The 16,402-nt window shown below is 42.0% G+C and overlaps 1 protein-coding gene across 1 annotated transcript in view; it reads left to right on the forward strand.

The window, feature by feature from the left end:
* Positions 1–9,695: 9,695 nt before the first annotated feature.
* Positions 9,696–16,402, forward strand: part of LOC124006132 (leucine-rich repeat and fibronectin type III domain-containing protein 1-like) — a 126,305-nt gene continuing 119,598 nt past the window's right edge. The window contains exon 1 of the mRNA XM_046315928.1: positions 9,696–10,727. The gene's annotated coding sequence lies outside the window, so the exon portion shown is untranslated. The remainder of the gene's footprint in view (positions 10,728–16,402) is intronic.

The raw sequence follows: 16,402 nt of genomic DNA on the forward strand, positions 1-16,402 counted from the left end.
GGAGTTAGCAGATAATAAGCACCTAACTAAAGGGTGAAACATCGTTTAAATATGAATACTGTCAGCTACAACTGGTACAATTGTATATAACCACAGAAGGCTTGTTTTCACTGTGGGTGGTAAAGTCGAGTAAACACAGAAATGCACTGCAGTTTGATGAGCTTGAAGAAATGTTAGGGCAGGTATGAAGGTGTAATGTGATGGGATGACATGGTAATAGGCATAACTTATTAGATATAAGTTCACTATGTGTCCTATGCTTTCTTCACATCACATCAGGCGTACATATTCATGCACCTTCAATCCATATGGTATCACCAGTCAGGGTGGCTCAGTGTGTTAACTTCAATGCAAATTAAGTTGTTACAGCCATGACACATGAAACAACTGTTTATGAATGTTAACTAATTCTAATGTTGTTACCTGTCAAAATGTTTACAGAGGGGGACTTTTACCAAGCGTGTGTTTCCACTGAAGAAGTCATCAAATGATAATCATCAGCTCAGGGTTGTATACTATTGACTTGTGTAAAAGGTGTTTAACTGTGGGTGTGTGTGACATTTGTTCAGCCGGCTCTGGGCTGACAGACGGTTTCTGGATCTCAGTGTTGTGTGTGATTATATTTGTCAAGACAGCGTTCCCGTTTGCCGAGCACTGAACAGTGAGATTGGATGGGTAAGAGAATGGCAGCCCAAGATAGACAGCTGGACTGTTATGCTGATTGCCACTTCCCCTCAATGCGATCAGAAATGGAGTTTCTCAGATACCGGGGCTTTTGGGGTAGTCTAATGGTTACAGTGTTGGACTAGTAACTGGAAGGTTGCAAGTTCAAACCCCTGAGCTGACAAGGTACAAATCTATCGTTCTGCCCCTGAACAGGCAGTTAACCCACTGTTCCTAGGCTGTCATTGAAAATAAGAATTTGTTCTTAACTGACTTGCCTGAAAAAAAAAATCAAATTCACTTCATTACAAAAAGTAACAAAGCTGAGCAATTCCATGGAAGAACTGACTCTCCATTCTTAGTACTCTTTATACAGTCTTACCTTTACATAACATTGTCACTCCACGTTATGAATCTTGTTGTCTTGCTTAGTTTCCATTCTCTTATTGGCTCAGACATTGATGCATAGATTCAATTGGTGGCGTGACATGCACACTCCTACTGCAGGTCTAATGGTGCCTATAACTGATTAGCTAATGCTCCTGTCCAAAGGTCTTCACAAGTTCAGGCCGATGTTGTCTATGTATGATTAACCCATGTGCATGTCCAGTAGCCTTCACAAGGTCAGATCTGGACCAGACCAGTCAAATCTTGTTGGTCTACCTTGCCTCATCAACACAGATTCTGCTTACGTTCTGTTTTTTAAATGTCTCATGGTTAACTCAGTGTTGATCCAGCTTTGTACAGTCACGCTCAGCCTTCATTCTACTTAAACATGTCTAATATTTAAACTTATATCGATTCTTCTTTCTACTTCAAAGAGAACAGTATAGGTACTGAAAATCACCAGATGACTGGAAATTCTCTAATACAAGTTTTCATGCTGCAGCAATGCCAATCACATCTCAGTGTCCATCTCCCATCGCTATGCCAACGATTCAGTTGCGGTCTCAGTGTCCTTGATTCAACAGAAACCTGAGTGCTTCATCTAAGGGAAATCAAGATGCTGCAGCCTTCTCTCCTCCTCTGACTGAGGTAATATTGTGATAGGATGACAGCAGAAGACAACAGGGTTTTTGCTAGTCCAGAAAATAACTATGCCAAAATACTTGTGTGTGAAATCAGGCTCTGTTGCTGTTGCAATTGGGGTAACAAATTGTCTCCCTTGACATCAGCCTCTCCTTCCCTGCTGCTCTCATCAAAATTCTTTTGAATGCCCGGTTGCCATGGTACCCTGAAAAATGTAGTGCTGAGATTTTCCCCTCAGATAGTGATCCTGACTTCTCTCTGTCTGCCTACTTCAGAAACAGACCTTTGGCTCCACTTGAGAGGCAGAATTAAAACACAACATGTGAGGAAAGGTAATTAGAAACAAAGTAATTGATGAACCACACCATCAACCAATTCCACTTTCAGTTGCAGTATTGTTATTTTAAACTAATGAGGTATGTACATTACCGTTAAAAAGTTTGGGGTCACTTAGAAATGTCCTTGTTTTGAAAGAAAAGCAAATTTTTTCGTCCATTAAAGTAACATCAAATTGACCAGAAATACAGTGTAGATATTGTTAATATTGTAAATGACTAATGTAGCTGGAAACATATGATTTTTAATGGAATATCTACAAAGGCGTACATAGGCCCAGTATCAGCAACCACCACTCATGTGTTCCAATGGCACGTTGTATTAGCTAATCAAATAAAATGTATTTATATAGCCCTTCAGCTGATATATCAATGTGCTGTACAAAAACCCAGCCTAAAACCCCAAGCAATGCAAGTGTAGAAGCACGGTGGCTAGGAAAAACATCCCTAGAAAGACCAAAAACCTAGGAAGAAACCTAGAGAAGAACCAGGCTATGAGGGGTGGCCAGTCCTCTTCTGGCTGTGCCGGGTGGAGATTATAACATGAACATGGCCAAGATGTTCAAATGTTCATAAATGACCAGCATGGTCAAATAATAATAATCACAGTAGTTGACCTTGGAGCTGGACTGGATGCCGTGCTTAGACTGGGCATTGGCACAGGAGAAGGTTCCGGCCACGGAGCTTGAGGTTCCGGACCGTGGACCATCGCAGAAGGTTCCGGACTGTGGAAAGTCTCAGGAGGTTCCGGACCGTGGACCGTCTCAGGAGGTTCCGGACCGTGGACCATCTCAGGAGGTTCCGGACTGTGGACCGTCTCAGGAGGTTCTGGACTGTGGACCGTCTCAGGAGGTTACGGACTGTGGACCGTCGTTGAAGGTTTTGGACCGTGGACCGTCGTTGGAAGCTTTTTGGACCATCGCCGGAAGCTTTGGACTGGGAACTGTCGCCGGAAGCTTTGGACTGGGAACTGTCGCCGGAAGCTTTGGACTCGGAAGTGTCACCGGAAGCTCTGGACTCGGAACTGTCACCGGAAGCTCTGGACTGGGAACTGTCGCCGGAAGCTCTGGACTGGGAACTGTCACCGGAAGCTTTGGACTGGGAACTGTCGCCGGAAGCTCTGGACTGGGAACTGCCCCCTGAAGCTTTGGACTGGGAACTGTCGCCGGAAGCTTTGGACTGGGAACTGTCACCGGAAGCTCTGGACTGGGAACTGTCGCCGGAAGCTTTGGACTGGGAACTGTCACCGGAAGCTCTGGACTGGGAACTGTCGCCGGAAGCTCTGGACTGGGAACTGTCACCGGAAGCTTTGGACTGGGAACTGTCGCCGGAAGCTCTGGACTGGGAACTGCCCCCTGAAGCTTTGGACTGGGAACTGTCGCCAGAAGCTCTGGACTGGGAACTGTCGCCGGAAGCTCTGGACGAGGAACGGTCGCCGGAAGCTCTGGACTGTGAAGGCGCACTGGAGGCCTGATGCGTGGGACCGGTACAAGTGGCACCAGGCTGATGACACGCACCTCAGGGCGAGTGTGGAGAGGAGGCACAGGACGTACTGGACTGTGGAGGCGCACTGGAGGCCTGATGCGTGGGACCGGTACAGGTGGCACCGAGCTGATGACACGCACCTCAGGGCGAGAGTGGAGAGGAGGCACAGGACTTATTGGACTGTGGAGGCGGACTGGAGGCCTGAAGCATGGGACCGCCTGTGAGGCGTCTGCTTCTCAAACTAGACACTCTAATGTACTTGTCCTTTTGCTCAGTTGTGCACCGGGGCCTCCCACTCCTCTTTCAATTCAGGTTAGAGCCAGTTTGCTCTGTTCTGTGAAGGGAGTAGTACACAGAATTGTACGAGATCTTCAGTTTCTTGGCAATTTCTTGCATGGAATAGCATTAATTTCTCTGACGAGTTTCAGAAGAAAGTTATTTGTTTCTGGTCATTTTGAGCCTGTAATCGAATCTACAAATGCTGGCACTCCAGATACTCAACTAGTCTAAAGATGGCCAGTATTATTGCTTCTTTAATCAGAACAACAGTTTTCAGCTGTGCTAACATAATTGCAAAAATGTTTTCTAATGATCAATTAGCCTTTTAAAGTTATAAACTTGGATTAGCTAACACAACGTGCCATTGGAACACAGGAGTGATGGTTGTTGATAATGGGCCTCTGTTCGCCTATGTAGATAATCCATAAAAAATCATCTGTTTCCCGCTACAATAGTTATTTACAACATTAACAATGTCTACACTGTATTTCTGATCAATTTGATGTTATTTTAATGGACCAAAAAATTGCTTTTCTTTCAGAAACAAGGACATTTCTAAGTGACCGCAAACTTTTGAACGGTAGTGTATATGTTTCAATGTTGTATGTGCAATGTATAAAAGCAAATGACATCAACACTTGATTAGGCTTATGGTTTATTAAAATCAGCACATGGTGCCACTGTAAGGCAGAGTCTATTTCATATAATTGAGCCATAATTACTGAACCACACAATTCGTAACACAATTTAAGCAATCAATAAACAATAATAATACAAAAAAATCAATCAAAACATCAGAATAGTACAGACAGAGATTCTAATGTGGTCCTCTGTAGCTCAGTTAGTAGAGCATGGCACTTGTAAAGCCAGAATAGTGGTTTTGATATCCGAGACCACCCAAATGGAAAAAATGTATGCATGCCCCTATACACGTACAGGTAAGTTGCTTTGGATAAAAGTGTCTGCTAAATGGATGCAAAATGTGTTAAGTATCTGTTATGGGTCATTTGTATTGCAGTAGCTACAGTTTTAACTGGCAGGTCTGAGTCATTAGTTCTATGCCACATGGTTATCTCCAGTTGCAGGACGAGGCAGCAACCAAAGCCAGGAAACCCTACGGACTGCCCGTACACATTAAGCATAATATGGATAATGAATCTCTTAATGATCCTATTGAAAAACAGAATTGAACTTTTTATTTATCCACCAGGGATGGTAGGCATGTGCTAACCCACAGAAATAAATCAACAGAACACAAAGGACCACATCCAGTCAGGCTGACCTCGGAGGATACACACTGTTCTGTTCTCTCTGAGGATGAATTTCTTCTGGGTGTGAACATCCCTCCTGACAAGCCAATTACAGGCTGTTATAATGAAAAACACAGGGAGGCTGCATGCTCTCCTCATAAGAATAGTAGTTTTAAGTTGCATTAAGATGAACATCTGTAGATTGTAGGAGGGATTCAATAATGTGCTCACTGAGATACAGAAACACAGTTGATGTCAGAAGTTTACATATTTCCTGACATTTAATCCTAGTAACAATTCCCTGTCTTAGGTCAGTTAGGATCATCACTTTATTTGAAGAAATGTGAAATGCCAGAATAACAGCAGAGAGAATGATTTATTTCAGCTTTTATTTCTTTCATCACATTCAAAGTGTGTCAGAAGTTTACATACACTCAAATAGTATTTGGTAGCGTTGCCTTTAAATTGTTTAACTTTGGTCAAACGTTTCTGGTAGCCTTCCACAAGCTTCCCACAATAAGTTGGGTGAATTTTGGCCCATTCCTCCTGACAGAGCTGGTGCAACTGAGTCAGGTTTGCAGGCCTCCTTGCTCGCACATGCTTTTTCAGTTCTGCCCACAGATTTTCTATGGGATTGAGGTCAGGGCTTTGTGATGGCCACTCCAATACCTTGACTTTATATTTTCTTAAGCCATTTTGACACAACTTTGGAAGTGTGCTTGGGGTCATTGTCCATTTGGAAGACCCATTTGTGAACAATCTTTAACTTCCTGACTGATGTCTTGAGATGTTGCTTCAATATATCCACATAATTCCCCCCCCCCCGCATGATGCCATCTATTTTGTGAAGTGCACCAGTCCCTCCTGCACACAACATGATGCTGCACCCCGTGCTTCACGGTTGGGATGGTGTTCTTCGGCTTACAAGCCTCCCCTTTTCCCTCCAAACATAACGATGGTCATTATGGCCAAACAGTTCTATTTCTGTTTCATCAGACCAGAGGACATTTCTCCAAAAAGTACGATCTTTGTTCCCATGTGCAGTTGCAAACCGTAGTCTGGATTTTTTAATGGTGGTTTTGGAGCAGTGGCTTCTTCCTTGCTGAGCGGCTTTTCAGGTTATGCCGATATAGGACTCGTTTTACTGTGGATATAGATACTTTTGTATCTGTTTCCTCCAGCATCTTCACAAGGTCATTTGCTGTTGTTCTAGGATTGAGTTGCACTTTTCGCACAAAAGTACATTAATCTCCAGGAGACAGAACGCGTCTCCTTCCTGAGTGGTATGGCGGATGCGTGGTCCCATGGTGTTTATACTGTACTTGCATACCATTGTTTGTACAGATGAACATGGTACCTTCAGGCATTTGGAAATTGCTCCCAAGGATGAACCAGACTTGTGGAGGTTTACAATTTTTTTTCTTAGGTCTTGGCTGATTCCTTTCGATTTTCTCATGATGTCAAGCAAAGAGGCACTGAGTTTGAAGGTAGGCCTTAAAATACATCCACAGGTACACCTCCAATTGACTCAAATTATGTCAATTAGCCTATCAGAAGCCTCTAAAGCCATGACATCATTTTCTGGAATTTTCCAAGCTGTTTAAAGGCACAGTCAACTTAGTGTATGTAAACTTCTGACCCACTGGAATTGTGATACAGTGAATTATAAGTGAAATAATCTGTCTGTAAACAATTGTTGGAAAAATAACGTGTCATGCACAAAGTAGATGTTCTAACCAACTTGCCAAAACTATAGTTTGTTATTAACAAGAAATTTGTGGAGTGGTTGAAAACCAAGTTTTAATGACTACAACCTAAGTGTATGTAAACTTACGTAGAATGTATGCACACATGACTGTAAGTCGCTTTGGATAAAAGCGTCTGCTAAATGGCATATATTATTATTATTATTTATAAACTTCCAACTTCAACTGTAGATATATGACCATCTAACATACTATATTGGTGTTTTTTTCCTGCAGCGCCTAAACAATGGCTCTTCACAGTATTATTCAATAGTCTGTATACCTGAATATAATAATACTGATCCTCATTCGAGCCACAAAGGACTACACTGGAGAGCATGGGCACAGGAACAGATGGAGCATCAGATTAGAGCTCCTTTGGGCTCACTCACCAGGAAGGGATTGGGACAACAGTGTTCTTAATGGAAATCGATCACAGTAGCAGGGGAAACTATATTGTGTCAGAAATGGCATTTTGAGCCTGACCCATATCCATAGATTTGAAAACCATTAGATGGTGTTGAGAACACGCAAGCCTTTGGTTGTGGTTATCCTGTGTTTCATACGGATTTATCTCATGGTATGTGGTAGGACTTACATTGTTCAACATATGGTCCCTGCGTTAACATGAATATAATCTACCTACAGTATATCCTATATTTCTTTTGAACAAGAGGTGAGCGGCGCCAGCCTCCTCGTAGCCTGCCGACCAGTGATTGGTCTGTGCCAGCACATGGTCCTGTGGGATGACAAATATAGTAGTCAGAATGGATCACTATTTAATTAAACATCTCGGAATTGTAACAAACTTGAAAATAATTCATAATGGGGATTGAACTTGATAATAACAATCTAATTTTAGAGCCCGATACCCACAATTTCGATATGCTTTCTAGGGCAGTCCAGGGCTTTTGGAACCGCGAGGTTGCTACACAGTAGCCAAACACCAAACAGCAGAGTTTGTGACTTCACGCTCCAGACCGGACACTGGGGGCATGCCCATATCAAACACATGTGCACCTGAACCCAGGCCAGGAAACATAATCTTGTAATATGTTCCAGAACATAAAGCACAGCCTCTAAGGATATTAGTGTCCGGGTGGTGAGTTCTGGATCTGTACATGTGTATTCGCCACTTTTATGATCTGCAGGAAATGGCAGGTTTCCGTATCAGAATAGATGGATAGCAATGACCTAATCTGCGATTATGCTTTCAGAGATCAGTGCACAATAATTTCATCACATTGGTGAGTGAAGACAGTTCAGATGGACAGTCTCTCCATATCATACCAATCAATCACTTTTACAGTGCATTACTGGGAGAGGAAGCCTGGCCCCATGGGGGGCAGCCTGACACAAATAGTGGATTGGCTTTCCTTCTTTGCTCTCTTTTTATTTCTATCAGTATGCAGTGCATGAGCCCTATGCGTTCATCCATTCCATGAACACACAGATATTCATGGACTTTAAATTCTGTAGGCTACACAGACTCTGACAATGCAGATTATCAAATGGTCTCTTTGTTGGTTATAGGTACATGCATGTTAAATCATGGCGGGTTTGCTCTCATTTCCAACATTTAATTATGAACAGTTAAGAAGAAAAACGAAACAGTGCAAAATATCACAGTATTCAATTGCATAACTGTTCTTGGTGGATATTAGGTTATTGTGGTGAAATCAGTAGGTGAGTATGAGAAACACACCCAATCGGTCTTACTTGGATTGTGAACCTTGGATCTTTCTTTTGAAGTAAATTGTTGAAAGGTTATTATAATAATATTTTATATAAAGATAATGACCGCAATGTGTGAAGGCGAAAGGTAAATACACAATCTCATCTTGCAGTGACATATTGCTATAAAATGTCATATAAGCCTGACCTGAAAAGGCAGCAAACCATTTTTCATGAATATAGCTGGCAACAGTGGCAGAGGTTTTTTGTGGCCATAATCTTAGGCATTGGACTTGAGTGTTGAGTTCTGTGGTAAATTACTCTAAAAACACTATACACATAAAATACTAGAATAAAATAGATAACCACCACAGCACACATTCCCTCAGTTGGCATTGAACCCTGTATACCATAAGGTTTGTTACATTGAACTAGTTTACAGGCATTGATAGCCTTTCCAGATGCAGAATACAGACAGAATACTCTTCCTCCTCTTACAAAGAGAGTGTAGAGAGCACACAACTATACATGCTCCCAATTCATTTCACCATGAGATGATGTGGCTGGTTGTAGCTCTGCAGCCCTGAGTGGATTACCCATTGGTTTTCTGGTGGGTGGATACTCACAAGGTTGTATCTTCATCCACTGTTTGTTCAGCTCCATTGATCCAGCACAGGGCTGAGTGTGTCAGGAACTATGAGGTGTCTTAGAGACAGCATTATGGGGGTGTTAGTGTAATCCTGATCCTGACCAATATACTTTTCTCAACCACATTTCCCTTACAGGGGCAGGTTTCAACCTCTAACATAAAGATGATGTATTATATTTGTTCCATCAATGTTCCATTAGATTGGATTAGGTGGAGTGTGAAGTTGAAATGGGTGATCATGTAAAAAACAATACTTTTACAAAGGGCAGCTCAACTGGCATTCAGACAACCCCCCACACAGTATCTCATTTTGTGCTGTCCACAACAGCCAGCCCACCCTGAAGTCCCATCCCATGTCACTCTGGCATCCCACCAATATGGATACACTTTCCAGAAATCAAAGACCCTAATCAGCATCACATCCAAGACCAGAATACGCATTGTTTGGTGTATTACTCTAATGACATCACATTGCTGCAATGCTGTGCTTGTCATAGAGAAGGTGTCGCAAAGTAATGTTCTTCGTATAGCATGAATTCGTCCTTGGGTCATTTTGTAAAGATTTTATATGTTCTGCATCTGTTCAAGACATCATGGTGAGGAAATATGTTTTCATTTGTAAGCCTATCAATCGTGATCCTCCTATTACGCAAGTGTTAAGTTGTTGAGTAGAGACGCATTGCAAAATATTGCCTGCTCGCTCTGTGGAATTAAGCAGGATACATTCTCCCACAAACCCTGCCCGGAAAAATCGACTGCATTGTCTTTGCTGAACGGGTGGACAAAGATGCAAGCCATATATGAAAACTAATTGCACGCGTGGGTAAGCATATATTGGCTATCAAGAAAGAATACACGCTTTAAACTATGCGTGGATGGAATTCATTCAAACGACAAGGGAAGTTAACGACCAACATTATCAAGGAGAGCAGTATGTTTGTCAACCTTGATTTCTTATCATAAAATAAAATACATACCAGTTAACTATTCTAGGCTATTGTAGTCGTCGACCTTCACGACCATCTCAGACTTTTAGATACGCAGAATAGCAGAAACCGCGTGGCTGAATTTAAAACCAACCCCAATGCGTTTATTCCATGTCCGTGTCTGTTCAACAACACTAGCTGCCTACCCATTGCTTCAAGGGATCCTTAACTGCATGGCTTTCGACCTCCATCATTCATAATGACAATATTGGTACATGCATATTGCACTATATGAATATACCTCTGATACAGTCCAACGTTTCTTATTCTATTCAAGGCTAATTGGACTGAGGCTACACTGACACGTTCGTTGGACGATAGCTCTGGATTTCAGATTCGGTTTTCAGTTTGTATATCTTTTTCTGTCTCAATTGGATCGTATTGGGATTCGTAAGGTGGTTTTAACCCGATGCAGATGGTTTAAGAAAGGACTTCGCCTACCAATTTGGTGACCAATTTCTGAAGTAAAAGTCAACCCGTTGTTGGTTACTACCTTTACTACCTCTCTCGTCAATTTCACTCCTCTTCGCTTAGAAATGCTTCAGTAAGACAATGTTTGAACCGTGGAAATAACGCCCATGTGTCTTCCCCAAAACATCCACGGCGACGATCCATTAACGACAACGGTAAAGGTAAGTCTGTCATGTATTTTATATTTGGTCATAGCAATTGCATGCTCAATAAAAAGCAAATGAGCTTTGTGCTATATACTTCTTTTGACCTTCCACTTTGGTGCATGATTTGTTATTGTGTGCAGTTTTTTACAGATATATTGATAGGTATATAATGTTCAGGTGATGCTATTTTGAATAACATAATCGAATCTGCTATTTGTTAGTATAGGCTATAGGCTATTAATGCGTTCATGCCGCATAGGCTATTCAATCTAAAGTATTGCCTGACTAATTGAATTATGATATATTTGAATAGCGTTTGATGTTTTGGACCAGTTTTGTTGAATGATTTTGCTAATTAAGTCACGTAGCCTGTAGCCTACATCTGTATAGGTCCGAAAGCGCGCTATCAGGATGATAAATAGGGATGATACATAGTAGACTGTAGCCTAAAACTAGTGCTGTGAGACAACGCGCAGCTGGGCTAAAACAGACCAAATAATATGATATTTCTATGTTGATTGATGACTCATTCATTTTCATATGAGATGGTTGACATTGTAGACTAATAACACACAAGGGTTTCAATTGACCTTTCGCAGTACTGGGTTATTCACCTGGTTTGGAATTCCAATAAGGATTCATTCCTAAGGAATAGTTACCCTTGGATGGATTCGTTGTAATGGACCCTAATTAGGCTATTGCTAGGTGATGTGTGTAATCAAATTGTCAGGGGGAACGAAATCAGAGAATAGATTGGTTCAAGTCCGGTCTGTGTCTGTAGAAGCAGCATGCATTCTGCATTTATTATCACAGGGTTGTGTTGGCTACAACCCCTGAAGCTGTATAGGCATTAAAAACAAAAGGAACACAGAACAGACGGGCCGGGCCACACGTAGCTCGGTGAGTTGAATCCTCCATTGAAGTTGCCAACGTTGGTTGAGAGCACAGACCAGCTTGCTTGGAGCTCGAGTGGCACGGGCGTGTCTGCATCAGAACAACGTCGACTTTCACAAGTTAGCATCAGCACTGGAGAATATTTCTCACTGCAGAAATGTCAAATGACCGCTTGGGGACACTGACTGCTAAGCTACAACCTTCTATTATTCGTTTCAGTACCGACCAATCGAACTCATAAGGAACGAATGTGAATATTCCGAATTTTATCCACGGGTTACAAATCAAAGCACGCTTTTCTCATATACCTAACGTTACCCATGGGCGGGATATTGAGAGGGAAGCATAGCCCAAAGTAATGGCAATTTTTCTGCTCAAATGTGTCTATATGACATATAGTATAATTCATGATCATGAGTAGACTAGAATGCTACAGTGCAGCAACATAGCTCACCCTGTGTATTACGGTCGCTGTCCACTGCCCTGTGGTGCTAAACCGCCGGGATTCCGAGCTCATGGCTGTCCATGGTGCTGAATCTGGTTGTTTACATTGGCTCCACATACCCTTTTACCACATAACAAAGTCGCCACAGAAAGCTACATGTTGTATTAGGTAGACTCCTGAAAGTGACGCTATTAAACATGAAATCATTTTTTTCAATATGCAAATGAGTTCGTTAGCTCACCAATTAATATGCTCATTAATGAGTTGTGAGTGATGCACTCTTAGAAATGTTAATTGAGAGTCTGTATTCAGTTCAAAATAAAACACAGGACTTCAAAAAAGTAAGGTAAAAAAACAATAACAACACAATATTATCTCTAGCAGCTAGCAAAGGTATTATTCATATTATTCACTGCCCAACCACTCTGATGGACCTCAGTTTGAATGTGGTCTTATGGTCAAGAGGTGATAACTGGTAGCCATTTTTGTATGGTTATTTTCTCCTCTCTCTTTTTCAGGCATTCAATATTTATATTGTTAGTTTCTGGAATAATAGGCTATGTCTCTGTGGACAGTAGCCAGAGATGGAGGTATTTGTGTCCTTGCCAACCCTTCAGACTCAATAGAGGACTCAAAGAGGTCAGCATGTGGCTTTTATAGGATTATATATATATATATATATATATATATATTATATATTAGTAGTGAGGGTTGTAAATCCATTAAAGAGAGAATGAAGCATACATCCCTTCATATCACTACCATTTTATTCGGACCACGCTCATAAGACATACCAAGGGGAAACTGTGTACATCAATTTGCAGAAATGCTACATCAGTAGTACAGTATGCCGCATGCATTTTACATAGCAGCTTGCAGTCCCACTCCACCACTGGTTAGTACCGTTTACCAGCTGCGGTATCCACTCCTCCATCTCAATCAGGAATGGGGCTCCATGTTCTGGCACATCAGGGGCACCACCTCTCCACATCTGCCCAGCCTGCCCAGTGCAGTGAAGCGTAGAGATGGAGAGGATCTGTCACATGGTTTATGTGTTGTAATGGCCACTCCCTGTCGGACGGATGCCTTCATAGGGGAGATAAGAGACACACATTCAACACACAGATAAAACAACGTAGTCATGGGTGGAGAAAAGTGCTGGGTCCTTTACAGGAATGAAGACTACAACAATAGGAGTCAATAGCCCCAAGCATATAGAATTTAGGAGACGTATTCCTTTGGGTGTGCATGTTGAATATTTGAATGAGCTGTTGAAACATTTGTTTCAGTAAGAACCAATGACATTTGATGCTACAGAACCAGGTTATGTATTTTAAATACTTGCTCCATGTCTGTACATAATAAGGGCCTGCTTTAAGTGGCTTGTAAATATATCTGAACACAGAGGTTAATTAGGTTTGTTCTTAGGAGGGTTAATACGCTTGAGCCCTATTGGATTAGTAATTTGAATTAATTAACAAGTTCAACAGGCCTTCCCACTGAGCACAGGCGTCAATTCAACGTCTATTCCACGTTGGTTCAACGTAATTTCAGTGAAATGATGTGGAAATAATGTTCAGTCAACCAGTGTGTGCCCAGTGGGTTGTTGTGTATTTAGATTTGGACCATCTATGCAGCGGTTGGGGTGAGATAGGTTATCACCGCTTCTCTAGCTTGTCAGCGCATTGGACCGTGTTACAGTAGATACCCAGGGTTCTGGTGCCATGCCTTTGCCTAATGAAATCAGCCATCATGAGATCCTCATTATCATACACTGACTACATGGATTTCAATATGGATGCATGAATACACACAATATCAAGAAATATGTGAGAATAATTTTAAATTCCAATAGCTAATAGTTAAACAGATCCACAAGCAGATAGGTGGGAAGGTTTCTGCTGCTTTCTAGTCTGGCAGTATAGGCAGCAGGGTGAGATTAATATAGCCTCTCTGTCTTGCCAGTCTGCTGCATTGTGTTACAGCAGCTGCTCTGGTTGCTGCTGTCATGTGTTACCATTATGAAATCAGGGCTGATATGGGTATTATCAGCCACTGCAGAAATGAGAGGGAAGAGACACGCCAAAAGTACCATATCTGTATGGGGAGAATGAATGAAAATCTGGATTTGAAAATGATTATGCAGAGCCTACCCACACTCTATGAGGTCTGGATGTCAAACAGCTGTATAAACAATGTCTGTTTTGTAATGTGTAAGATAACTTCACAGGAAACAATATTGCCATTTTCATTTACTATTGGAGTAGCCACAGTAGAATCAGTACACAATTCATGAAAAATATACCCATTGCCAGCAATTTGTGGTTGAAATGTGTTAACACACATTTGCATACTGTTATATTAAAGATGAGTTAACATTGAAACCAAAAAAATGTAAGATGTAATTATACTCCCATTTCAACAAACAACTTAGCCTACACATACATCACAGACACTCAGCATGATAGGTGTTTATTGCAAACTAGATAATGCTGCTGGTTGACTTGCTCATGTAAAATGTGGTATTCTATCTAAGCAAACATCTTTTTGAAGGATCGGTCGGTTGATACATTATTGTACATAACAGCTTTCCTTTGTCCGCCCCCAACGTTGAGCTTGAAATCAGCGTAATGGGAATTTTCTGTTGGTACTGGATGATGAGCATAGGCCTGGAGCGTGCATCTCATCCTGGGACAGATGCTGAGCAGATAAACCAGGCTGGGTTCTGGAGCTGGGGAGCTGAAGCGTTGACCTGGTACATGCGGCATGCAGAGCATCAGATGTGGGAAGGAGCTCAAGGGCAGCAGAGAACAATGGGGGTGGGGGCAAAGGTCACAACAGTCAGCAGGGAGGGAGCGCATGGTAACAGAGGAGCAGAGGAGGCAGAAAACCAAGGTGTTTATGGAGCAGAAACAGCCTCTATAGCTTGATGATGGGTGTGATCAGTTGATTACTGGAAGGCGAAGATGAGGACTCAAGGTAGAAGCAGATGGATTTCCAATGACAGGTAAGGGCAAGTTGAGCTAGGTTCGTTAGTATCCTGATTCAGATGGAAGATGGACATATTGACAATGTCATTTTCTTTGGAGCATCTCATACCTTAACTGCTACTGCTAAAGAGAGTTTTTATACCCAAGCCATATACCAGCCTCCCAGCCTCTCTGTTGACTCTATGGCGCACAGATAACAAGATTACAGGTGGCACCTGTCTCCCCAAAGAACCTCTCCCATACAGTGTGGCTGTTCCACCTTTGACACAGTTTTAGACTACTGCTACAGGACATATATGTCACTGTCTTTATAGGGGCATTAAAATGAGGAGATATGATATTATTATCCACACAATAACTATTGTTTGCTGTACTGTAGTAGTCAGCCAAGCCAACCAGTCAAGCTCTTAGACCATAGCTGCTCCTTGAATCAAGGAAGGTGTCATTGATCTGGATATACTTTCAGTAGCTGCATCAGATGATATTGATTAGGCTGATCTCCCAGACTAGCACTTTTCTAAGCTCTTTGATGCTCATTCACTAAGGCAGGGGAAGGCAACTAGCCACGGCCCGTTTCTTTTGGGCGGAGCGGATGGTCGGGGTAGTTAGAATAATTTGTACACTGCAAATTGACCACAACTAAGCCCAAAAAGAGATTATATTTGAAAATAACTATCATTTTATACCTTGATTACATTGAGACATGTTCACATACACTGTATGTCTCCTTTTTTATTCATAGGAACACTTGAACAGATTTCGTAAATGAAACACATTTTTTAGTTGAATTCCTGGTGATTTTAGTCTCTTTTTTTTAAACCAAAAACGAAAATCCCCAAAAACGAAGGGGAACCAAAATAAAATCAATCACTGGTTGGTTTTGGCCCCGCGGGCTGCCTGTTACCGAACCCTACACAAAGGGGGTTCGGCATAGTAGTTACTATGGGCCTTAGTGCTACGGAGAGCCGAGGTCAAAGCTACATTGTAACAATGATTGCTGTTATGGGAATCATCATTTGCGAACACTCACTCAATAAGGTGAGTTTTTACACTTACTCTGCATGACTTGGGCTGTCTAATGTGTTTGGTCGGCCAGGACTCCTTCGGCCCTGTAAGTGCAGCATGGATCACTTGCTCCAATACAATTTCATACCACAGTATTGCCTTGGGCGCCAAGTAGTGTTGTAGCAAGCTCTGTAGCAGACCTTGTAGCAGACATCTCGGCTGACCCTTCCCTGCAGTCAAACTAGAAAAAACATGAACTATTCTTGTGCAACCAGCCCAGCAGCAACTGTCTGTGATAGCACAATCACTTAATTTCCTCTGTTTGGATTGGATGGCTATCTGATGTTAAAACAGTA

The sequence above is a fragment of the Oncorhynchus gorbuscha genome, linkage group LG19, assembly GCF_021184085.1.
Source record: "Oncorhynchus gorbuscha isolate QuinsamMale2020 ecotype Even-year linkage group LG19, OgorEven_v1.0, whole genome shotgun sequence".
NCBI classification, from domain to species: domain Eukaryota; kingdom Metazoa; phylum Chordata; class Actinopteri; order Salmoniformes; family Salmonidae; genus Oncorhynchus; species Oncorhynchus gorbuscha.